At 39.1% G+C, this 26,668-nt stretch overlaps 1 protein-coding gene across 3 annotated transcripts in view; it reads left to right on the plus strand.

Moving 5' to 3' along the window:
* Nucleotides 1–1,954: 1,954 nt before the first annotated feature.
* The window catches only part of fut8b (fucosyltransferase 8b (alpha (1,6) fucosyltransferase)), a 137,367-nt gene continuing 112,653 nt past the window's right edge, over nucleotides 1,955–26,668 (plus strand). Inside the window, exon 1 of one of the 3 annotated variants that reach the window (XM_047388017.1) lies at nucleotides 1,955–2,099. The gene's annotated coding sequence lies outside the window, so the exon portion shown is untranslated. The remainder of the gene's footprint in view (nucleotides 2,100–26,668) is intronic. The other 2 variants (XM_047388016.1, XM_047388018.1) reach the window with 2 other exon arrangements.

Below are 26,668 nucleotides of genomic sequence, written 5' to 3' on the forward strand. Positions count from 1 at the left end.
TCTAATTGTTTTTGAGTCATTTTGCATCTCTTTTGAGTTGCTCCATGTAGCCTTGTGAAAATTAAAAGAGTTTCCAACAAGGAATGCCAAAAATTTCTTAGACAGACAGAGCTCAGAACTCAGGAGAGGAACCTAAAATAATAGTTATACATTAGATTTGTTAAAAGGAATTTCATTTATGTATGAGTTTATTCAAAATAGTCTTTTAAATAAAACTTTTACTTTAGGACATTTCTGTATTTCAAATCTTGAATTAGATTAATGCAAAATGTCAGAATTGTTTCATTTGGAATAGCAGAGTAGAGTGACCAACCATCCTCAAATTCAGCATTTAAGATATTTATATTAAAATGATTTTTGATATATTCACCAGTGTTTTACATGTATTATATTATATTATATTATATTATATTATCTATACAATTTAAATTCCTCCTAAATTACAAACTCAGATTTCCTATGCATGACTTAAAAATGATTAGAAAGTTTGTTCTACTTTTCTAATCTGCAAACCGTAAAATAAACAGATGAGTCTGAGGCTGAGTGCACCTCTTGGGAAGTAATAGGCAATATCGATATAAATGAGGAATGATCACTTTGTATTACACTCCATGGCTTCAGGGGAGCAGGGAGTGACTCCAGCTGGCACCATCTCCTTCACTTTCTGAGCCCAAATGAATGCAGTACAACAACCTGACACTGGTGTGCGCACTGCAGCTTTCATTTCAACGCCACTCACACCAGGATCTGCAGTAGCCAAAGTCAAGCGAACCAGCATGAGCCACACACAGACAGGAAACTAATTTGCAATGCCTTCAAAATAAATCCCCCAAACCGCTAATAGAAGAAGGAGGAGACGCTTTGAAAGCAAGGATGAGGGTGAGTTGTGCAAATGGATACTAAGAAGCTGAAGGGCTAAATTTGTGCTACAGTTTTTTTTTATGTTTGGGTGTTTTCCTGCAGTTCTGTAAATGACAGGTTTTAGCTCATATGTATAGCCAAAACAACAGTGCGGTATAATCAGAGCTGTCATCTTTTCAGTGGATCAGAGTCTGCTTATACCCCAGGCCAGCCCTGTGTGCAGAAACGAATGAACATCTGCGGGGTGACCAGTATTTTTTTTTATTTCTCGAACTATTATCTAACCACTAACAGAGCTTTTGCTGCGGTTAACTCTGTGTACCATGTTTTCTTTTACATGGAAAAGTGGCTGCTCTATCCTTTTAACCCCCAGTTGGTTGTGGCGCATTATTCAGTTGTATTTGAAATACTGAAAAGACCAGAAAAGGGTGAACAGAAACGTATCATTATTATTGAATCAATTTTAAACTCCTGCGTAGCAATAGCAGAGTCAATAACATGATCTAAATATGTGAGACAATTCATTTTTTATATATATATAATTGTCAATAAATTCAGGGAGTTAAGGGTTTTAAAATGTGAAATTGTGAAACTTCCAAAGCAAATTTAAAAGTAGGCTTATTCTTAATGCATGTAATTACAAATGTTGTGAAATGATATTCTGTGAGAAAATATGCGCTCATAGGGGCCCCCCGCTGGCCTGGGCCAGATCGCTTGTGCCTTGGGCTGGCTCTACTGACAGTATATGATTCGCGGATTCTGATTGTCCTGCATTGTAATTTGGGTTGAACTGCATTATATTGTATTGGATCAAAATTTCACAATACGATTGCAATATAATGTTATAAAATGATCGTGTATTTGGACAGAATCGGATTCTAAATTACTGGATTCATTGGAGCATTTTGTAAAGCACTGTGTAAATAAACTGACCTGAAAACTTAACTGAATATAAGTAAAGTTCAACCACTTTACGATGAACTTGCAAATACTTTTATTTTAAAAATTCCTCACCGGAAATTGTGTTTTCCCTCCTCCCTGCTCTGTGTTGACACCGGCCATTCAGTAGATCCCCACAGAGCAGCTTGGACTGCCGTATTCAGATTCAAGCTCCTCTAGTTCCTGTTTCCGCTGCAGCCTTTCAGTTCAGTTTTCTGGAGCACAGAGACCTGCATCAGACCCAGCCTCCCGCGGCCCCTCCGGTCGGATGCATCTGGAAGCCGTTGCGCCATACCAAGGTAAGGAACGAACTATCCCCGTTTTCATTTTGACGAAAACGCAGACGCTATCAGCTTACATTTCCCGGCCTGTTGACTGCGTCGCGGCTGATGAGATCAGTGTAGCCAAATAACGGTCACGGCAGGGAACAACCGCTGTTACCGTTATCTGAGCGCCGCTTCCCGGATGTGTTTGTCTGTCTTCACGGGGGAGGTAAGGATGCTACACACAGCCGGTTCTCCGAGTCCTGCTTTGTTTATCACTGAGCAAAGCAAGCAGGCTCTGTGTTGTTACCATGGACTCAGTTGCAAGACTGCATTATTACCTTCAATGAGGTGGATGAATCAACGCGTATTGATTTAGATATAATTAGAGCTAGAAATCCCTTTCCCATAAGCTAAGCATGTTTGTGTTGGTGTGGTGGCTACATGAGGTTATAATGTTAAATGAAAAACTCATGTGACCCACTACCTGGAAAGAAACCCGCATGACACACTTTGCTATGTATGTGCATCCTTCTGTTGTTATGAGTGCAGCTGCCAGTTAGGTCAGCCTCATCGCATTGCTGCTGCTGCTGTCAGGATCAGAAATGTGCTGGGTAATAATCACCACAGCCGGGCAGGTGTTTGCTTCAAGTATCTGGAGGTGTGGTTTGATAAGGCCTCTGATAGGGGTGGTTAAATGAAATGGTCTGGTTATACATTGGAATAGTGATAGGGTGACTTCCGTTTCACACAACTTTCTAAGGCTGCAGGCTTATAAAGGCCAGGAAGCCCTCATGCTGAAACAATATAAGCAATGCAATGATGTGTTCAGTATGGATGGTGTGAAATGACTTGGTTTAAATGTTCAGCTATTTGCAAACTGCAGGTGTACAATGCCTTGCATGTAAGTATTTGTGACTCATTGAACTTTTACATCATTTACTGTTACAACCACAAACGTCAGTGCATTCTATTGGGATTACATGTGGTAGATCAAGAAAGTACTTTTTGGGTCTCCACCAGCAACTTTGCAGCTCCAGAGGGTAAAATGTTTGTCTCAGTCGAATTGGATAGAGAGCATCTGTTAACCAGTTTTCAAGCCTTGCCACAGATTCTCAATTGGATCTAGGTCTGGCCTTTTTTAACACATTCTGTGATCTAAACCATTCCATTGTTGCATTGACTTAATGTTTTAAGTTATTGTCCTGCTGGAAGGTGACCATCTGCCCCAGTTAAAAGTTTTTCTGCAGCCTCTAACAAGTTGTTTTTGTTCTGTGTTTAAATCAACCCATCTTCCTCTCAGCTCTGATCAGCTTCCATGCCTCTGCAAAAAAACAACAACAGCATCTTACAGCATGATGCTGCCACCACCATGTTTCACAATGGAGATGGTGTTTGAGAGTGATGTGCAGTGTTGGTTTTAACCACACATAGCATTTGTATTTTGGTTAAAAATTGTTGTCCCATCTGCCCAAAGTACCTTATTTGCTGTGTACCCTACATGGCTTGTGACTTCATTTTAAAAGGTCATATTTGTGGAGTGCACCAGTGTCAGTTGTCCTGCCAACAGGATGTGGAAAGCAGGCGTATCCTTTATTTCTGCTGCATATTAAGACTCATTTCATCTTCCATTCATGACATAATACTGCTTGACAATAAGTGCCATAATAATTCCAGACTTCCAATCCATTTGCACGAAAATTTCTATTTGAATTGCAGCGGCTGATAAAGTGGAAGAAAACTCAGCACCTATGGACAACTAATTCATCATTAATGTTATCTTATAAAGCCTGCCTTGGTTACTGGCAGAGCGGATTGATTGAGTTAGTAGCCCTAATCCATTCATGAATAAGTAAACAGCTGTATATACTGCGGCGACAGCACTTTGTGCCGTAGTTGGACGCGGCGGGGGACGGGCTCAGGTTTTGGATTCCAGCGGCAACGATAAGATAGATGTCTGCCTAAATTTTAACTGCTTTCAACTGTCAGTGGCCAATTATTTTACATAAAGCAAAAGTGACTCACTCTTCAGCTACAATTTGCTTTGATCAGAGCTGCCGTGCCATTTCTTTGCACTAAGCTTGGGTATGGGTTCATATCTGCCAAGTGCAAATCATTACATTAGAGTAGTTAATTCAAGGCTGTGCACTTTTTTTATGATGAAATCAAATAACAGCGAGGGCAGTCAGAATGACCCTTAATATTTGCAAGGAAGGTTTTGACATTTTTTTGCAGAAATTTGCATTTGTAATGCATTCTAGAGAAGTGGCCTTCCTGACTTTATCTGATCTGTTCTTCTCTGGCTCCTGTATTCTCATTCTCTCTCTTTCTGCCCTTTGTGGCCCTACATCTGATGCCTCGCACCACTGTCTGTCTTCATTTTTTGACTAATGACTTCATTAAATATATTAGTGTTGCTTTGCCAAAGCCGTTAAGTGCGCTGCGCCGAGCAAAAATTGGCGCTGACTCCTGCAATAATTTAACCTGCACATAATCTGTTGGCATTCGTCACATGGTGAGGAGCCTTTCTGTGTTTGTTTGCCTTTTTGTGCAGCAATTCATCGCCAAGTGGAGTTTTATTTAAAATAGCACTCGGATTTGTTTTTCATTTTGGTTTTGTCTGCAGCAGAAGCCCCGTCACCTGCACAGCTAGTGCCTATGTTTGCATGAAAAGCCATTCTAATTTCAAGCATCACAGTGTTTTGGCACAGTGTACAGTGTGTGTATAATGCTTGATATTGGCTTCGGTGTGCTGTGTATACATATCCTTTCCTGCTTTTGTTGTTCCAGATATATCCTGTTTTATTTTTTTCCTGAAAACATCAGTAGGATGACGATGGGGATGGAGGTAGTTGGGGAGGAGGGGGCTCAATAAAGCTGCAAAACAGAAGCAGGACTTATTTTCAAGAAAAAATTTGAGTTGGGAGGGCTCATAAAATCCTTGTAGCAAAGTGTGTTAACAATGTTACCAAAGGAAGCAGGCTCGTAGAGAAGCATTGTTTGTTAGTATTGTTAATCTCAGTGTAAGCTATCCCAGTTTTAGACCATAATATCTCTAAATAAAGCAGAAGCCATTGAAAAGATGCTTTTGTTCAGTATGTGGAATAAACATATATGAGATTATTGATGGATTCTGTGCAGAAAACAAGGAATGCCTGCATTTGATTGGTATTTTATGTAATATTTGTCTTTCATCTTGGCCCTCTATTTTCTATCTTAGCTATTGAAACTAATTGCTATCCTATTAATGTATACAATGGGGATAATTACTATCTAATTGCTGTCAATTACTGTCAGTTATTTTCACCATAAATATATTTTTAATGCGAGTATTGACATGAAATTCACAAACCGAGTAATGTAAACATACAAAGAATTGAAAACAAAACAGTCCATAAGTTCAATTCTGTGTAATAAAGTGGATTAGCACAGAGAATAAGTACTGAATATGCTTAGTTTGCAGTTCTAAGGAGAAATGCCTTTGTTGATTATGACAACATCCGTTGTTGATTTTATCAAGAATGTCCCAACAAAATGTCTGCTTTCATCCTTCCTTTTAAATTGTATGAACCCCCCACCCAGCAATGCCTTGGTAATGAGAAACCTCCTTATGTTGGACATCAGTTAGAACTAAGCCAGCTAATAATTTGCACTGATAGGGTGGAGGGTTGCTTTCCAAATACTTACAGATTTTTGTGATTGTTCTTGGCTTTCTTTGCCTTTTTGCACCTTCTTTTTTCATGTTTTCAATACTCATTCCTTGTCATCCCACTTTTTACACATTTCCTGTGATTTTGTGTCCTATTTCTCGCATGTATGGATTTCTTGAGATGTTACCAACTTCTGGTCTTACTTCATGTCAGTAAGCCTATTAGGAATATATTGAGTCAGAAAAATATTGACATGTTCAATACTTATTTTTCTTGCTGTAGTGCTGTGGAGCCTTTGTAAGAGAACAACCACTGTACTGTATGTATATAGTCACTGAATTTATTTTATACCTTATTTTAGAATGTGGCTAAAGGGCAAAATCTGTAGGAAAAAGACCTTTCTACATCAGTCTTCTCCTGCTGTCATGCTTTGCGGAAGGCTACTATTATTCGTATTTTAAGACACAATGTCTGTCTGGTGATTGTGCAAGCCAATCACAGGGTGAGTGTGAAGCACGTTTCCATGGAGAACGGCAGCAAGGACTTACCTGAGAGGCTGCTGAAGCTCAGCTTGAACAAACTAGACTGATCCAGGCTGATAGCATTCTCCAGCAGGTGAAAGAGTATGGCCCCTGAAGCGCCACCTTTCTAAATATCTTCTTGTTTATCTTCCTGTCTCACTTAGGAGTATGGAATAGAAATTTAATTAGAAAGGAACAACAGTAGCTCCACCTAAGAGCGTTGTGGCATTAGGTTGAATTTTTTTTTCTACAGTGGATTTAGATCCCATAAAGCAATTTTTGTTGGGTATCAAATATGAATGATTTGGGTCATAGCTTAACTCTGAATGTGGTCTGCTTTTGTTTCAGTTGTAACCAGTGCAAGGTCTTGACCTGAACTCTACCTCAAACTGTCTGTTGCCCTGGCTGTGTTTGGCCCTGCAGGGAGGTTGCTCTGCAGGAGCAAAAAACAGAAGACAACATCAGAAAAGATGTGTATTTCCATGCACACATAAGCAGACTTATGTCTGCTTGGTTTTGCTATATCTCTGGAAGTTATTGCTACTGCAGCCATTCCTGGGAAGTGGGTCTTAGAACATTTCTTCTTGGCTCATTGGAGCTGTCCAGAAAAAGGCATCTCACCCATCCAGACGCAGTGCTTAGAGTCCCTCCTTCTCCCTTATTTTCTGTGTACGAGCAATAGGATGCCCTCTCTCTCTCTGTCTCTCTCTCTGTCTCTACTATATATACACAGAGGTATGAATACTTGCAAGTATTTATACCTCTTGAACTTTGTCACATTGTGCCATGTTGCAACCATTAACTTCAGTTGGATTTATGTTGTAGACCAACACAAATTGGCACATAAATGTGAAATGGAAGGAATACAGGATAAAAAAAAAAAAAAAAAAAAAGATCACAGTCTGCATATCACCGAAAGTATATGCTATTCTCTTTTTAAAGCCAGATGAGTTAAATTGGGGCAAGAAAAACCCAAAAACCAAATAAGAATAAGTGCGGTTAAAATGTATTCTGATAAAGGAATCTTTACATAATAATCATGTTGTTTTTTTTGTTCCACCATAAGTTCACTTCAGTTACCCTACAAAATCCAGTACAACTAATTGGCATCTGTGTGTGACTTAGTCTCAGTATAAATACAGCTGTCCTGATAGGACTTTAGAGTTTTGTTGGACAACATTAGGAAGCAAACTGCACATTGAAGAAAATAGACTGTGGTTAGGTTAATAAACAGTATCCCAAGCTGTGGACTTTTAAGGAGCACTATTCAATCCGTATTCTGAAAATTGAAAGCTCCTCACTGTGAGACAGTGTGGTGGAAATATGCTGTGTGGATGTTTTTCTTCAGGAGGGACAGAAGGCTCCTTAGAGTTTATAGGAAGATAGATTGAGCTAAATACAGGGCAATCCTGGAAGAAAATCTTCTAGAGGCTCCGAAAGATTTTAAATTTAGGGAAAGGTTCACCTTCCAGCAACACAACACCCTAAACATACAGCTGAAAGCTAAAGTAGAATGGTTAAGATTTAAAGTCTGTGCCAAGACTCAAAAACTGATGTTCCCAGATGCTCTGATTCAATCTGACTGAGCTGGAGTTATTTTGTGAAAAAAAAAAAAAAAAAAAAATCAGTAGGCAAATGTTTCATTATCTAGATATGCAATGCTGGTGGAGACATACCTCCAAAGATTTGCAACTGTGATCACAGTGAAAAATTGTTGATACACAGCATTGAACACATGTGGATGCCATACTTGTTATTTGTAAACTCTTTGTCATTCCACTTTGTGTTGATCATATTATACATTTTACATTGACGTTTGGGGTTGTAACATGACAAAATTTTCCATGGATGTGAATGCTTTTCCGAGGCACTGTGTGTGTGTGTATCTGTGTGTGCGCGTGTGTGTGTTTGTGTGGTTCTACGAGTATGTAGTTCTTTGAGTGTGATCATTTACATGAGGAAAAATGAAAGTTTCCAGTTTTTTCTCTTCCTTAACAGCTGAATTGAAATGGATATAACACGCAGTGGGGAATTTTTAGCTCATCAGAGGTTGCTGAGGGATTCACAGTGGGACACAAACAGCCCCCACCACCCTGCCCCCCATCCTCCCTTAAAACCTCCCACATCTCCACAGATTCCCCTGGCGCTCAGTACCCCGGGCCCATCAAAGTTCCTTTTAGCCGCTGTGAGTCCACGGCTGAGGACAGGATCAGAGCGAGCACGGAGGGCTGGAGGGATTCAGAGACTATGCAAAAAATGATCTGCCTGACAAGATACTGTGCTTTCTGGGTTTTAGGAAGTGGCACCACACAGCGCCTTACCTAAAGCTGGATATGAGTTTGCTTTGGTCTTCAAGAGCTCTTCCACTGAATCAGAGCTCTTGAATGCACGACCTACACTGACAGCATCAAGGAATACATAGGACACAGGTTAGGAGTTTGGAAAAAGCAGATAGAGCAGGAGATTGAGATGGCTGCACAGCTTCAGGCACAAATACGTAGATGATCTCTAACATACAAAAGAAGAGCTGAAGAACCAGACACTGGACATTAGGATCATAGTGACAATAGCCCCGACTCCATTCTCTAACTGCAACTGAGAACACAGAGGCCCAAAGTGACATGTAGAAAAGCAGAAAAGAGCACGACTATGAGCTCATGTGACAGAACTGGTGCATTTCCCACACTCAGGCTTGAAAAGGTTGTCTGACAGGCCTGCCTCTGTATGGGGGGAAATTTGGTATTATTCAGTTTTCATCGTCAAGCTGAAATTTCCCAGCAGCAGCTCCACCTCCACCCACACACACATGCTGAATGTCTCCCATTTAGCCAGGAGTATGTGATTTAGTGCTAGCTGGTATCGAGTGCCCTGATTGTGACCTCTTCACATGTTCAGAGAGAGTTCATCCCCAGGCCCCTGGAAAGTGGAACCAGGAATGTGATGAGAGGTGGGCATTATCTTGCTCACAGGCAGGGGGCTGGATGTGTCACTAATGCCTGTCCTCCTTCCTTTTTCCTGGGGTGCTTCTTTCTCTTAGTAGGGCAGTGTTGTGATTACTGTTGTTAAACTATCGATCCTTAAGGGGTAGATTAATCTAGTTGACCTGTTGTGAGAGGTCATAGAGCAAGGTCACCTGCTCTGTAAAGCTGGAAGCGATACAGTGTTATTAAACACCTTAACCCCCTCCCCCCATTTGTCTTTGCAAAGTTTGCAAGAGGCAAGGTGATTACTGTGCATGGTTTGCTGTCTGCATATCTCAATGAGTTCATTGTGAGCGCTTGTGGCATTTGCAGTGTGTGCTACTGATGGTGGGGCGGTGTGCGGGCGGCCGCTGAAACGGATTGCGAAGCATCGGAGACGATTGGCCTGATTGGATTTCAGCCGCAGGAGTCCTGTCACCTGACACAGCATGGTGCTCTGGAAGACAATGAGGTTGTAATCAGACAGCAGTCAAACTGTGAAGAAACAGCAAAATCGGTAGTCAGACACTGATGGCACACTTGGTCACAATGGGAAAAAATGCCAATAAATACACTGCATAACAGAGTCTGGAAAAAGTAAAGAATTGTAGTTAAGTATTTGCTTAAGATCTTGAATAGTACGGCAAAATAGAGGATGGAAAACTAGGGGTATAAGTTTTCTACATACTGAATAAATGAGCTTCTAAAAATAAGTTGCTATTGATCAGACCAACAATCCATTAAATTATCAATCCATCCATCTGCCCATCCTTATCTGTCCGTCCTTCCGTCTGTCCGCCCGTCCAAACATTTATCAGCGCATTCATCTGTCCATGCATTTGTCAGTATTACCCTCCATCCTGCCAGAGGTTTTTGCAGGTTGCATATATAAAGGTTGATGACTGTAGAAACCGGTTTTGACAAAGATGTACATAGAAGTGATAAAACTATGCCATTAAGTCGCCTTCAAAGACCCAACTGCAGTGGGTTCTGACCGACGTCCAGGAATATCTGCTATGCCTGCCATCTTTTCTTTTTACAGTTTGGACTAAGATCCAATGTGTATAAAACAACTTCTCCTATTTAGCTTTCTTTTCATAACCCTTGTTGAAAAGCACTCTGGGAAATATAGGAAATCACTAACTCAAGCCAAACATGATTACAAGTGGGAACCACAAAATTGTAACTAAAGCAATCAAAACCAAAATGGATTGTGCATTGTGTTACATATTGTGCTTCTCAAAACTTTGTGCATGTATCTGAGGAAAGAATAAGTTTAAGTTTTTTGTACCACTGCAAAATGGAGTAAGGGGAATTTAATTGGGGTCATCTGCAACAGATTCAGCTGATAAAGCAGAGGAAGAAGAGGAGAGGAATCTTAAGTAGTTGACTGTTAAAGGTACGTGAATGTGTTATAACCATAAGAGAATGAATGTAATCCTTGATCCTAACATCTCAAGCCCATTGTTGCAAATTCAAACAGATCAGAAATGAATTATGTTATCATTGAAAGGTTTTCTTTTTCTTTTATCATTAAACACATGAGCAGCATGGCCTTCTTATTGGGAATACATTATGAAATGTTGATGTTATTTTCATATTTTATACAATGAATATTTTCTGCTAGGTAACTTTTTATTACATTTAAAATTCAAAAACTCTGTCCTCAGCTTTCACAGCTTCTTTTCTGGAGGTCAGGAGTAACACAAGCAGACCATGAGAGTGGTCTGACATAAAAAAACCAAAAACAAAAAAACCCCACTTTTGTCACTATTAATGTGACTTGTTTTCTTGCTTTCAGTTCATCATCCTATGGCCATTGCATGCTATTTTTACAATCATTCAGCAACCCAAAGACAACCAACATGTCAAGGAGCAGCTGCGATTCTCACAGTGAGCAAGCTTTACTTCAGGCTTTCATGCAGTCTGCTCAGCAAAATACTAAAGCACAGAGCTACAATATCTGCAAAGCAGGGAGAAAGCATCACATCAGCATGTTTTGACAGTTATTGTAATTGTGGTGCATTTAAGGAAAGGATTTATGGTTATATTAACCTAATAGATGTATCTTGAAACATTTCCAGGAGCTTTCCTTTACTAGAATACAGTTGTTATATCTCTTATTAGACCTCACTGTGATGTTCAATTTATGATCACTTAATGGTATTCCTGGGTATAAGGGAGCTCTGTTGGCCAGGAAAGTCTCATTTCCATTTCTTCAGTTATTGATTGAATTATAAAATGAATTTATAATGCTTATGTTGCAGCCTGTGCAATATAGATGCTCTTCTTTAATTTTATACTGCATTGTCAATAAAAGTCCTCTCCTATTTGTGCCAGCGCAGATGGAAGTTATTTGTTGGTTGCAGGGACAGTCAATCTCAGTAATGTGCATGCTTTATGAAAAGCAACATGTTTTACTCTCGAGACAAAGCAGACAACACAGGATGCCAGCGGTCTTTCATGTACAAGGGAGATTTACATTTTCTGTTCCATATCACCCCTAAAATAAATATTTGCAGAAGCTGTCTCCTTCTGTTAGCGAATGCTAAGTTGAAAGTGAAGTGAGATGTACAATAGTATGTTTTTTTTTTTTTCTTGATGTCTGATTTTTGTTCTTGCATGTAATTCCTGTGTTTTTAATGTTTTGCAGAGCTGCAACTTCTCAATTAATGTCTAGGAATCTCAATTGTTAGTTTTATTATGCTGTCTGTAAGATCGATGCAAGTTTGTTCTTCATACGAGTGTTACAACTTTAATCATTCCTCTACAGTATATAATCTCTTTCTCCATTAAGCTTATTATGTATTATGATAGAAGATTATGTGCTCTGTGGTGTTTCTGAACCTTCAGTCAGTTATAGAGTACAGTTTTTACTAGCATGTGTAGAGTGGCAGGGAGATGTTTTATTGCTATATAGAATATACAAATATATATATTTTTTAAATTTTTTGTTGTTTATTTTCCCTGTTTACTTTTTATTTAAGGGTTTTTCCGCATTATATGAATTTGCTGTGCATGTTTTGCTTGAAATTAGCATTTTGGATGGTATTTGATCATCCCTGGTTCAAAATCTAAAATACTTCGATAGACGAAACCAAAACTGCATAATTCCACACTGAGTAGGAATTCTTTAAAATCCAGTTAGAGATTTGTGAAACCTTTATTATAGTTTTGAAAACATAAGCATTAGCACCATTATAGATTTAGACAAACATAAAAAACTGATATGTGTGGACAAACCAGACTGGAATATTGACTAGATTATTGTCCCCTGATTACAGATTCATCAGATCCCATTATGTGATTCATTAAGCTAGAGGGGCACGTAGCATGTTTTTCCTGGTCAATATCAATACCTGCTTTCCTTCAGTTCTGACCTTGTTATTGCAATTTTGACCCATGCTACGGTTTTATTTTCAAAGGATTATAACATTTCTGAGAAAAAATGTGCATCATTGTTTTGATAGATACAAAACATCCTATTTAGGGACCACAGCATATATCCCTAGCCTTTATTTGTTTATTTTAAACTCAGTAAACTGCCTCAAAGTACTTGCTGTTGCTTGATGCTGTTACATACAAACATTTCTTATTCGGAGTGTTTGGTATGATATTACATTTCAAGGCCAGTGTTTGGTATGATATTACATTTCAAGTGTTGTCCATTCACATTCATACATTTAGCTAGTTAGGTGAATTCTGACTCCCTTTAAAACATACACCAGACGTATATGTACCTCTGCCAAGGAGGTTATGTTTTTGTCTGCGTTGGTTTGTCTATATGTTTGCAAAATAACTCGAAACGTTATTAACAGATTTGAATGAATTTTTCAGACGAGGTGCATAAAAGGACAAGGGATGAATAGATTTTGGTGGTGATGTGGAGCACCATCTGGATCCAGAATTGCTTAAAGGATCATTGCTATTACTATGGTGCAACAACTTGGAATTCCCACATGGTTCCTCACCTTGCCAGCAGCTGACATTCAGTGGCCATAAGTCATCCACAGTATAGCTCATATGTATGGAAAAACGCTGACATGCATCCATGACCCTATTGCCTTGGAGGAGGTTTGTGGTCTTTTCTAGTTTTAGTCCCCGTCGGAGAATGCGTGCTGAACGCCGACGTTCTCTACGTGCCTTGTCCCACAGCAAGCCAGTAGTGTTGCTAAGCAACACACAGCTTATCAGGTATGATTACCTTACAACACACACCTTTGCTACCGGCTATGGTGGCTTTTTATGTCCAAAGAGACGTACGCTTTTTGTAGTTGGTTCGGATCGGGGCCGGTTTGTATTCAGACCATAAGTGAACCGCACCAGAGTCCGTTTGGAAGCGGAGCGAGACCACCTCATAAAGTGGGTCTCGGTCCGGTTGTTTGGTCCGGACCAGGGTTCGCCTGAGTTTATTCACACTTGCACAAAAGGTCTGGACCAAGGGGGGAAAATAAATCTGGTCCGTTCAAAGCGGACCAAAAGTGGCAAGTGTGAATACACCCTTAGTTTTTGCCTCTTGCAGGGTGCTGGATGTTTCATTACACCCTTAGTTGCATTGGAAGTATGGCTAGAAAGGACAGAAAAACCTTGCAAGTTTTCTTGTCCCATACACAACACATGGTTAGGCTTCCTGTCTCCACCTTTACTTTATCATGTCAGCACTTTTTAAAAATTGTGCTTTTTGCCGCCTCTGCAAGCTTGTAGGTCCCTCAGTCCTCTCTTAGCATTTGTAAGAGTGGTATTCACTTATGGCAAAACCCTCAGTTAATCAGCACCAGCCCATATCCATCTGACACATCTGCTATGTAGCGTCAGATAAGTGCCATCACTTATTTCATACTTTCATGGCACAATCTGACATCGTATTATTGCCAGTGCAATCAGTGCGTGAAGGACTTTTAAGAGGCCAGTTTGGCAGACCCTGTCTTCAGCTTTAGCTTTAGTCTTTGAGAGCAATAACAACATGCCAGTCAGAGGCCCCTAATAGGACTCAGTGTGATGACACAGCTGTCCAAGACCCATTATGTTGTTGGAGCTGTAAAACAGATTGGGAGGGGGGAGAGGAAGGAGAGCCAGAGCGAGTGACTGACCGCAGTCCAAAAACATAATACAACATCGTTCACTCGAGCAACAGGAAAAGCATGACAGGGGGCCGGGAAACAGCATGGAGTTAGTGGGAAGGATCCTCTCTGCGTCAGTCGCGTCTTAGGAACTTTTGACAAGGATCAAGGAGACACTCCTGTAATGCCAGCCATGCTGCAATGTTTGAAATATGCATCTGTTATCTACATGCTACGCTGCGCGAGAAAAACAGAATCTTGCCTCTGTGTGGCTGTTTTGCAACAACTGCTAAGAGTTAGTCAGCACATCAACTTAATGTGCAGCTTTAAATACCTTTTCTCAACTCTTTGATTTGATTATTGTTGATGGATTTACTGTTAAGGCTGCATTGAAGCTTTTCTTCTTGAAACAAAGAAAAATAAAGTTCTTATTGAGTAATTTAGATAACGATAGATGTGATCTGAGAGCTGACTTTAGAGAGCTTATTGAACCTAGATCATAAGACATAGTCAGGCTCCATGTGTAAACTCAATCCTCCGTTTAAGATGATCCTCCCGCTCAAGTGAAATAACAAAACTCCTTTCTCAGTCATACCGTCCTCTGCCTCATTCGCTGTTTGTGCCCTAATTGAGGCACTCTTGAGCCACGTTTATCACCGTGGCAACATTACCCCACAGATAATCATTGTCTTGTGGATTAACATAACAACAGAGAGGAGGCTTTGCTTTAAATCCACTAACACTGGACCAAGCTCCTTTGTGTCGGCCTGCCTGCCGGGCTTGTCTTATCTGGGATTAGAAGCTCAGGCCCCCATGTTGCGCTCATGCCCTTGCCTCAAGAACGTGGCCCAACTTTTCATAGTGCCCTTGGATGGTTCTGAAAGGGAGATACCTATGTTGATAATTATAAATAGTAAACAAACTCTGAGCAGTCAAAGCTTGAAAAAAAAGACCTTTTAACATGTGCTAGACATTTGCAATTTAGGTATGTCTGGCATTTATGCATGGGCTAGTTACCATTGTTAAGGTTTTAAACAATCAGGCTTTAAAACCGGCAAGATTTTATGTCATATCATTCTTACAGATAAAAGTTCTACTATTGAGAGTCCAGAGAAAGTGCCAGAGTAACCAGAGTTTTCGAAGTCTTTTTAAGAGCATATAAATAACAAAGCACTCCCCTTCCCCACCTGTTGTTTCTCCCTGCTGGTCAGCTAGCTAAAAGAAGCTACAGCACTTTTTCATTAGCACGACAGACATTTTAAGGACAGTCACTATAGGGAAACAAATATACCACAGCAAGGGTTTTAATGTTAAAAATTTTTAAAACACTACATGAATTAAAAATGTACATTGTTGGGCACCAGAAAAGTTACAGAAAAGCTTGCATAAAGAAGAATTTTCAAATACTTAATTTGCTTGGAGTAGAAAGGTTCTTTTATGTTACACAATTTTTTAATGCAATGACACGATGTGCAACAGGCCTAGTTTTGGGTTAATTTTCTATTTCCTAGGTTGAGTCAGAAACAGAGCTTTTGCTGCCATTAACTCTATGCGTGCTTTTTGCTTTCCTCTCACATAAAACGTACTCCCAGTTCATTGCTATGATGAGCCTCTTTACAAAATCATAGAAGGAGCTATTTCTGCCATTTGGAGCTCTTTGTTTTCCTTTCACATAGAAAGTACTCCTATCCTTCTGGCCCAGTGCTTCTTTGTTTTGTTGCTTCTATTTCCTGGACGAAAGCCATTGACAGACCAATTACAGCAACTATCTTTGTGTACTCCTTCATCCTTGTACTGCCAGAGGTTTCTACCTGTAAAAATGGAAGCATTTCCTCTCACTGTCGGGACATAAGGGATTGCTGCAAAGCTAACAATTCATTGTAATTGGGTGGACTTTCTTAGATAGATAACTTTTTACCAATTGGTATTAAATACTCAACTGAAATTACCTCTATTACAATATAAATTTATTTGAACTGCACTGTATTTAATTGGGTCTTATTCTGTGATTGTATGATTGGACTGGACTGAATATAAACTTGACCTCTTTGTATTATAAAGGGCATTGAGGTGGCATTTGATAAATTGAATGATTTCTGTCATACTGTTTGTGTAAACTGATGCTTTGAAGTTTACTTAAAATGTTATATTAATTGTGGCCTAAGTGTACGTTAAGTTAAGTTTACATAAAAGCAGTCTAAATAAATAACAGAAATGATGACAATATGACGTCTACCTAATAGTACTGAACCACACAGAAGTGCCCTGGCTGGTGTCATTGAAAACAAGTGGGTGGTTGGTGGCAGCTCAAGGGAATGGAGGCACACGTGTAACAGGATTGTGTTGTGCCGTCCTATGCTGATTTTGTCAGTGCAGAGCGGAGCAGCGTAGGCTCTCCTGGGACACTGGCTGTAACCACTTGTGTCCTCCTAGCGGGGGGGATGGAGAAAGTAAATACAAAGAGTAGGTAGCGGGGTCAGCCGCTGACCTCGAAAGCACACAAGATTAAGAAGAATAATGAAATGTCTTCCCAGTGCTTTACTAATACGCGTGGTAATTTAAAGACTCCACAGAAGAGAAATATCAGCGATGTGTGGGTGGGCAAATTTCAGAGGGACTGAGAGAAAGAAGGAAAATGATGATTTACCAATCTGCATGGTGGTTTCTTGTGGCGAACCATTTCGGGATTCTCGAGCAAACAAGTGGCAAGGCGTGCAAAAGGAATTTCAGGCCCTCTCAAAAGGATGACCACACCATGGATAGGGAGCTCCTTTGAGCGATTAGCAGAGCCTTTATGCTCTCACCACACAGACACAAACCCATACACACACAGATCTTTGTTCCATTTATTCAGTGATTGTGGTTTCACACATCTTCCTGCAGCTGACATTATCTAAGTACATTATCCATTGCTAGGCGTTTTATCCAGGCTTAAAAGATGTGTTTAAGGCCAGTGTTTAATTTAGTGTAGTGTGCACTGTAAGCGCTTGGCAAGATCCTTGGCAACCTGGCATAGCCAGTAGCTCTGGATAGCATTTCTCTGGGTTTCTGTAGTGACTGTTTTTTGTTTTGGATTCTTGTGGATTTTCAGAGATCTTGGTTCGTTTTTTAATGAAGGAGGATCTAAACAACAGTCAAAACAGCATGCCTCTTTTTGTTCATCTCTGTGCTTCCTTGTGGACCTGCACACGAACTGTTGGAGCGGTGGGGGAGTGCGAGTGGTGTAAGGCAGGGACCAGGTGACATCTGTGACCCAGGACAATGTCTGTGGATGCTGGACACATGCTCTCTCCTCAAAAGCTGCTGGCGCTGTTTCTGCCTCACTGAGCCCCTGCCCAGTCAAACACGTCCTCAAACACACACACAGACACACATATATTTATTTATTTATTTTTTTGTTTTTGTTTATAAATTCAGCTTATTTTAAATTAAACTTATTCAATAATTTATTTAGTTCAAAGCTGCTTAAAGCAGTGCCCTCTGATTTATTGAATTTAGTTGGTTTTGCCTTTTAAAGGATTTAGTAAACTCTAAGTGGAAAACTGTTGTTTCGCAAACATGAAACACTGCCAAATCTCAGGATCATCTGCTTAGAAACAACCAAGCCCAGAAACATACATCTGATTGGTGAGCTTCTTACCACCAAACAATATGTCTATCTTAGAAGTTCTCTCTAGCGCACAACATAACACAAAATGCACGCCTACAGGCACCCACAGAATCATACACATATTCAGCACTCTGCAAAAATGAGCTTTCACACCTTTAATCACACCCACAAACTGTATTTTATTGCTATTCTTTTCTGATACACAATGTAATGCATAATTGAAAACAGAATGAAAAAAACAGGATTTTGAAAATGTTTTGCAAGCCAAAATTTTAAAATGTGTACATACGGTATGTACTTTTGTCTTAAAAAAAAAAAAATCAGTGTCCCTAATTGCCTAATTTCTCCACCTGTGTGTAGTACTGCATCTCTGAAGGAGCTGGAACCAAAGCTCAGATGGGAAATTATTTGACAGTACAACTATTAGCTGTGGATCCCACGAATTTGGCCTGTATGCAAGAGCAGTGAAGATTATTTAATTGCTGAAAGAAGAAGAAGGTGCTCTGGTCAGATGAGACAAAAAGAAAACATTTTGGCCTACTAGCAGAATGCTATTAAACTTAACACCCTAAACAGACAATGGTCATCGTAAAACATGGTGGTGGCGGCATAATGCTGTGGGGAGAACATTCTTCTGGAGGACGGGGAAGCTGGTAAGAGTTAATGGGAAGAGCGATAGAGATGAAAACAGAGTAATGAAGAAGGACAACCTGTTAAAGGCTGAAAAGGTTTTTATATTAGGGTTGAGGGTCACCTTTCCAAACAGACTATGACCCTAAAATACAGCCAGAGCCACAGAAGTATTAAAATATAAAAGTAATGATTCAGGGGAACTGAATAGGTATGAACCCCTTACTTTTCAGGGTTTTTCTTTACATTAACAGTTTTGAAAAACATGTATCATTTTGCTTTCTTTTCACAATTATGGACTCCTTTGTGTTTGTCTGTCACAAAAAATGAAATGCTTTGAGGATCTTTGAGGATGTTACGAAACAAAATGTGAAAAGGTTCAAGGGGTATTAATTCTTTCCAAGGCTCTGTTAAGTGCCTAAACTGGAACTTTCTGCAGTTTCACAAAGTGACAATCAGATGATTGATCATACCTTCTGAGTTATAAACCCATTATATTTAGTAAGCCATTAGCCGTGTTATAATTGAACTGTTAATTAAAGCAGAGTTCGCATTTTCCCTTTATTGAGTCCCAAACTCCCCTCAGTAGTCGATTTCCCGCTGACAATTAAATGAAATGTGAAACAATTCTGGAAAAGCTGCCAAAAAAATTAAGCAGACTGCTTTTAAATAACTTGTTTAAAGGTAATAAACTAGTTTGCAAAGTTGCTATAAAGGCTTCATTTGTTTTATAGTTGAAGTTCAGAAGAAGAATTTGTTGTCTTAATCAGACTAAGACGAAGGACATCTGCAGTAAGTGGAGGAACGTTTTTAAACTAATAAATGAGAACTTGTCTTGAAATAAATAGTAGAGCTTCCGGGTTTATTGTACACATCTGCTGTGTTTGGATCTCTCTTCTAATGCTAACAACGTTTTAGGCGATTATAAATTGTCTTCCAAAGTATTTTGTTTTGTCTTTAAGAGGCCAGTCTTGAGAACTATCAATAAAGAGGACGAATGACAGCAGAAGAAAAGCTACCGTTAATTGCACTCTTCATACACTAAAACAAACATATTTAAAGTTATCTAAGCATTGCTGACATCTGTAGTTTTTAATGATAATACTCAAAGCATTGCTTCTTAAGAATATCCAAAATTAATAAAGCCCAAATTATTCATAATTTGAAATAACATTTTAATTTGAAAATAATCGTTTTTGGAAAGACCCACTCAGAGTCCTGGCATAAATCTGATAAATAATCTATCGGAGTAGCTAATGATTGGGGTCATGATGCGGAGGCCTTCCATCTTCAAAAACCTGGAGCTCATCTCTAAAGATATATCGTCAAATTACCAGTGGAGACATGCAAAAAACTGCTCAGCAAATATAAGAAGGGTTTGATTTACCTGTAATAACAATGAAGATTTTTCCATTAATTATTCATATGTATATAAATATTTTTTTATGCATTTAAAAAAATGTAAATACAAACAGTCTCATATCCTCTCAGAAACAAACTTTTTTTCTAATTCTTAATTTAAATATGCCTGGTGTGGGGAAAACCTCGGCTTAACTGTACCTGATTAACACATTACCACACAACAGATTTACAAGCATCATCAACAATGTTGTCAAGTGAAAGATTATCACCAATGCTACAGTATTGTCGGTCCCTTGTATAGACCCTAAGAACCATTATACACCATTATAGTTAATGTAAAGCTCAAGCTCTGTCTCTTTTCGCTCTTGTTCCCCTAGCCACACTATCAACTTTAGTGTAGTTACCAAATACTCTAGGAATAAAAAGCACTATGTCAGAATGTATTATTCTTAAATTTTTTTTTTATGCGCCTCTATCCTTCCATATAGCCCATCGTTCCTCTTCCCCTCTCCCTGCAGGGAATATAGCTATTCTCCTACTTTTTCTTTGCATCCTGATAAAGCAGACTCTCCCTCTGATGTTTCTTATCTGCTTGCATCTCATGCTACATGTCCACTTTTGTTTGTTCTAAAGCTCCCTGACAATTTTCTTTTTGTTCCCCCTCCCCACACCACTCTTCCCAACCCACTACTTCTCTCAGGTGACGGCTAGGGCCACGTACTGGTACACAATGAATCAGAGTTGTCAGAGTAACCAAATTGTATGTTGACCTGCTTCCCGACCCATACTGTTTATCAGAGTCTGTGATGTACTGTAGCTAGATAACCCCCTTCGAACTCTTACTTTCTCGCTGCAGTATAGATTTGTTGCACTATATCTCTGGCAGTGCAAGGCTTTGCTTGCCTGCAAAGGGTGTGTCCAGCACAGTCTACGCTTGAATGCATCAGGTTAATGCTGCCGGCTTGCACAGATCTAGCAAACAAACATCTATTACTGAAAGTAGGGAGAATGGTGATATAGCCAAAAGGCCACAGTGTGTGTGCATATATGTGTGTATGCTAACCTTGTGTGCAGTGCAAGAGGAAACTGTTTCAGGGGAGTTTTAACCAGGCTGAGGGCTATGGTGTAATAGCATCAAAGTTGAACCTGCCAGAAATAAAAACCATTATGCAAATGACAGCAAAACAATTTTGTGTCCACTTCCTGCTTTGCAAGGTGTTTCATCAACATTATTTAACTCTCACAAGCTGAAAATAAAAAAATCACTATTTAATAGATGTAAAAATAAGCAATCTTTAAATGTTTCTTAAACTGAAATAGAAAATCCCTATTTCAGTTTTTCCATTGTAAAAATTAATCTTGTTTTTATTGTTTTTATTAGATTTTGTTTAGAGTATTCAGAAATATTTATTGCACTTTGCCTGTATGAACTAACCCCCCAAAATCAGGGCACATATAGTATTTATGGGAAAGTTATCATGGATTTGCTTCACCTTGCAATTAAACATTAATGAGTCCGGAATCAGAGAAAATAGGCAATGTGGACATCACCTGAAGCCTTCAGCAATGTTTTTCACTGTTTTGTGACTTAATTTCATTCTGCACAAGATAATCAACTTGAGTATGAGCTTTCTATCACAGCGGTACAAAACACAACAAAAGCCTAGGTATGAACAACAGCCTTATGAATCACTTCATGGGGTGATGTTTGGCTGTGAAAACGAAGATGTTTAAAAACAAAAAGCAAAACAAAAAGGGCTAATTATTAAAAAAGCCAGGCTGCAGGGCATGAAAATAGAATTAAAAGGCACAAAAACTAAAGCAAACGCTAGTTGGTTTAAATATTTTATGGTGATTTATAGGATTGGGCATTGTTTGAATTTAAACGATTACGATTCTTTGTTTTGAGGCAGGTTTACATGGTTTACACTTCAATTTGTTGCACCAACATCTTTCTCTTGAACACTATGGTGAACGGAGTAGCATATCACTGAGTCTGGTCAACTGCCTTGCTAACATAAGCAATTTTCAGGTTATTTAAAAAAATACATGGGCTAACGTAAGCTGGGTATTTGCATTTGAGTTGACACACCATTTTAGGTCAAGTATAACTTGTCAACTGCCTCAGTAGGCATGTTAACATGGACTAGTATGGACAAGTATTCGTCATAAAGGGCTGGTTAGAGTAAAACTGCGTTATGTAAACGTGTCAAACGCAATATTCTGATCAGATTTAGCTCAATTGGAATGAAATTTTACTCTGAATGAGAGGGTTGGTTTATGCCGATTGTCAATCCAAACGCCTGTAAACACTTGCTCGGGTCATGCCATTCTGTTTGTGGCAAACTGCGCATGTACCCCATTAGGACTGTAGCTATAATATAGAAAATAATAACGCCCTGTTCCATGTTTGTTGTTTTCGCTTTTTTTACAGCACAGGCAGACGTACAACTTTTTCTGCAGTTGGTTTAGGGAAATCTGACAACTTTGTGCATGTCAAAGTGCTTCTATTCTGAATAAAGCGAGGTGCATGTATACACATGTCATGATTGGATTATTTAATTTTGCACCCATATAAAATGTATATTCGGATTTATACGTATAGGACGTATTTTATTGTTTTACTTACCTGATTCTGACTGCAGGAAGCCAGCGGAGGAAGGCCGGCATAGGTGTTTCGGGAGAGGTTTAATCATGTTGGTCGTGCACTTCCTTTGCATTATGTAATCTTATTGCAAGTGTTACACTGAGCCAACTGGTCATTTCTTTTATTAAAGTAAGGCCATACTTTTGATTGCCACCGTACACTGTTCATGGTTGCACCCACACACTTCTTGCGGATTTTTCTTTGTTGGTGTTTGGCTGGTTGGCGGACTGGGCATTGCATATAGGAATTGAAATTTTAAACTTTCCAGCAGAATCGAAATGTTAGTCCTGGTTCCAGTCGATTTTTGAGACTTGATGCCCAATCCTAGTGATTTATGTAATTTGACCTAACAACATGAGTATTGCATTGTAAGTCTTTAAAGTACTAATATTTCCTGCATTCCCTTAAGATCATTTTCACAGTAAGTCTGAAGATTTAGAATCCAGATGTCTTATTAGCGCCAGCACTGATGTCACAGGCAGAGCCAGTTCCCCTCTGATGTTTAAAAATTCATTTTAAATGTGGACCTACCGCTCTCTTTAGAACCTATTCACCCTGCCAGAGTGGGGCTATTTGCTCTAGTGCATGTCTGCAACTCCAGTGCCGCTGTCCTGCAACTTTTAGATATGTCGGCTACACTCCTGAATAAAATGAATGGTTAATTACCAGGCTTTTGCAGAACATGCTGAAATGCCAAGGACGTAATTCAACCTTGTGGTTCAGTTGTCCTGGAGCAGGACCACATTACCAAATTAATTATATTTTATTTTAATGCTCTGAGTAGACATTGACCAGTTGGGATCCACATAGTGTGATAATATTGATAGGTAATAGAAATAACATTTAATTTAGTCATATGTGGGTGTCTGAAATTACAGTGACTTAAAAGCTTTAGACTATACACTATAGATTTTGCTGTAAATCTAAAGGCTCTGGAAACAGTATCAGTACTAAGCTTTGATACTGTAACCATGTTGTAGTTTAACCTATTTATTAAGTCTAGAGATGCATGGAACAGACATTTACCGGCAATACCGATTTCTGACTGAAACTCATACAAACTAACTTGTATAAAATTTGTTTTAATTTAGAATTAGACGTAAAGAACAAACACTGTCCAAAATGCTTGATGAAGGTTGCTGTTTTGAATCCAACACAAAATGAAGGGATTCTTATGAAGATTATACCTATTTATGCATGAAAGCATACTGCAAGTTTTTACAGTTTGTCTGATTTTAGGGCGCAGACCTTTTTTGTTTTCCTCCTTTTCTTTTTACTTATTTAACTGGCTTATATGTAGCAAGCGAGCCCTTAACCAGTGTTGCTGTTTACCTTTTTTAATAAAGATGCACTGATCAGGTTTTTCCAGGCCGACACCGCTGTACGATTTTCTTTGAGGTCTTACCTGCTAATTTGAATTTTGAAGGTCAAAAAAAGTACATCAGAGTACATACAGTTCGTAAATGCTTTTATTGACAGAAAATGGTAAAGAGTTCTTAGCTTTGATGCATTAAAAGCAAACAGGTGGGTTTGATGTAATATTGTAATAGTATGTTTTAAATTTGAGTGTGAAAAACATAACATTTGGAAAGATTTACTGTTCCTAAGCTTTCCCTTGCTACCTTATTATCTTTTCCTTCTATCATTTTTGCCCTTAACTTTGTCGTGGCCTAAGAATGCAAAACAGTTATTTTATGTTGCTTTGGTAAAATGCACCCCTTTTATATATGTCACACTTTCAAAGACTAATTTTCTCTCCATCTGTCATTCATACTTCTTCTCTTTCTCCCCCCCCCCCATTTGTTTCATATGATCTGCTTTATAAACATAAATAGCTGGCAGATATGTAGTTATATTAAATCAGGACTCTTGCGTTAGTTCTAATATCCCTGCAATTCACATGTCCCAAAGTGTCTCCTTTTTTAAAGCTCACAGAGCCAAACACTTGCCTTAGCTCAGGTGTGAGGATGAGGTGGCAGCCTGCTCTCTCTGTCAGGTCCTCAGCTCCCACTGGCCTTCCAGATGGCCTTGTTGTCACGACCGCACCTTTTGGCTCACAAAACACTCCCTGCATCCTTCATCAGCCCAATCTCTGTGCCCCTTTCTCTTCTGAAAAGCACACAGTTGGAAATTATTGTGTATGTGGAGGATATCAAACTAATAATTCCTGAGTAGGTTGTTGTTTTGGATCTAAGATAAATGGCAAAGCAGAATAAGATGAAAAACATCAGGCTTTCATGTTTAGAAGCTTTATTTTGTTGCCAACATGCCAGAAGGCTCATGGAGTTCTTTGCAATATACCTCAGCTTTGATTTGTATGAAAGGATTTTTTTGTGGCCTCCACACCTTTTGGGATCCTCAGTAAACATGGGTAAAAATCTCAAAATAATTAATATGTTTTACTGCGGGATAATAATTTTATGCTGAAAACTTTTGAAATATCTAAACTTTAAGTACATTTTTCAGTTTACTCAAATATATATTTTTTCTTTATGTGTTTTATTATTCAGAACCTGTGGTACTACAGCTGTTGGGACCCCTGATTTCAATACCCAGAGTCCATCATCTAGTTGTTGGGGTCATCCATTTTGGTCGCACATTTTGACATGCACAGCTCAACAGACGTCGCAGCTCTGACGTCACCGAGAGTTAAAACCGGCCGAGGGGGAAAGTGTCGTGGCCATTTCCCGCGTGTCTCACAGGACAGCACAACGGAGGCGCATATCTGGAGAGACAAAAGCTCGCAGGCGAACTTTTGCTCCACAAGACCATTCCTGGAAGAGCTTGAAAGCTGGAAATCTGTCTGATACAAGAAGATCAGAAGATCTATTTGCCGATCGAAGACCGCACCGGTGCAGGTGAAAACCTACAGAGGTTTTATTTCCAAGGAGATGAGTTTTCTCCTTGTTATTCAGTCGACTAAACGGTTCTTCATCTTTTCCCCTCCTGGACGGATGAGAAATTACCGTTTTGTTTTTTCTTAATTTGATCACGGACGGATTAGTGCATTTAGAGGTTTGGGCAGGATGAGGCATAGTTGAGGTGATTTAGAATCACCAGTAGGTAATCTAAGGTATCAACTTGTTGCATGCGATACTGATTGAAGCGTTTTATGCTGAGTGTTTTGATTTGCTGCGCAAGCGCTGCTGAATCATGTGTGTTCATGTTTTGTCTGGCTGATCCAAAATAAGCCAGGAGTTAGAAGTTGGACTTTTAAAAGTTTTTCATTCAAAGCAACGGCAGTCTGTACCTTGTGGTCTGACCACTCTTTGTTCCAGTTTTACTGCTGGAGATTTTCCACTGAGTTCCCGTTTCAGAGGTTATGAACCTTTGTTCGAGATTTGGGGCGTTCAGCTGGTTGTGGCTAAAGGGGCTTGGCTCCACCGTTTTATCAGATGATCGCTGCAATCGAGACAATCAACACCCCAGGAGGACTTCTCTTTCCATATAACCCAAATTACACATTTTGTCCATAAATCAGGGTACATATAGTATTTATGGGAAACTACTACTACTGAACTACTGGTTTGATCTTCATAGACGCTAAATGCATATATATTTTTCTTTTATTATTATTGTTAGGTAGTCATTTTATTCCCTTTGTGTAGAATAGCGCTTGTTAGTTAGGTGAATGTTTTTGGACCAGAATAATGTTATATCAGGATTATTTGGCTTCAATAAATCTTCATGTATATAATTAAGAGAAGCATTTGTGTTTATTTCATGCAAGAGGATCGAAGATCCTCCACCTTCGGTGAAGTGGTTGAATAAACAGTGAAGGTTTGTGGTTTTGGTTAATAATTTGTAATTATTAAAGAGCTTTGCGTCCATAATCCCAACAACAGAGGACATCTCTGATTTCTATTTGTAAGTAATAATTGTTGGTTAAGAAATGAATTTTTTTTTTAATTATGACTCTAAATTATAATTTTTGATAAATATTAATTAATCAATAATCATAATCCTTACATAGTTTTCTACACCATTTGACAGATCATCATGAATCCCTGCTCCTATCTAATGCATACTTGTCTTCAGCTCACCCCACAGGTTTTGTGTAAGATTGATATTGGTTTGAGCATATCTTTATCTCGTTTTTCAAAGCCTGGGACTTTGAAAAACGAGATAAAGAAACAAACCAAAACAATCAGCCACCCAGCATGAT

Source organism: Girardinichthys multiradiatus, chromosome 15 (genome assembly GCF_021462225.1).
Source record: "Girardinichthys multiradiatus isolate DD_20200921_A chromosome 15, DD_fGirMul_XY1, whole genome shotgun sequence".
Taxonomy (NCBI): Eukaryota; Metazoa; Chordata; class Actinopteri; order Cyprinodontiformes; family Goodeidae; genus Girardinichthys; species Girardinichthys multiradiatus.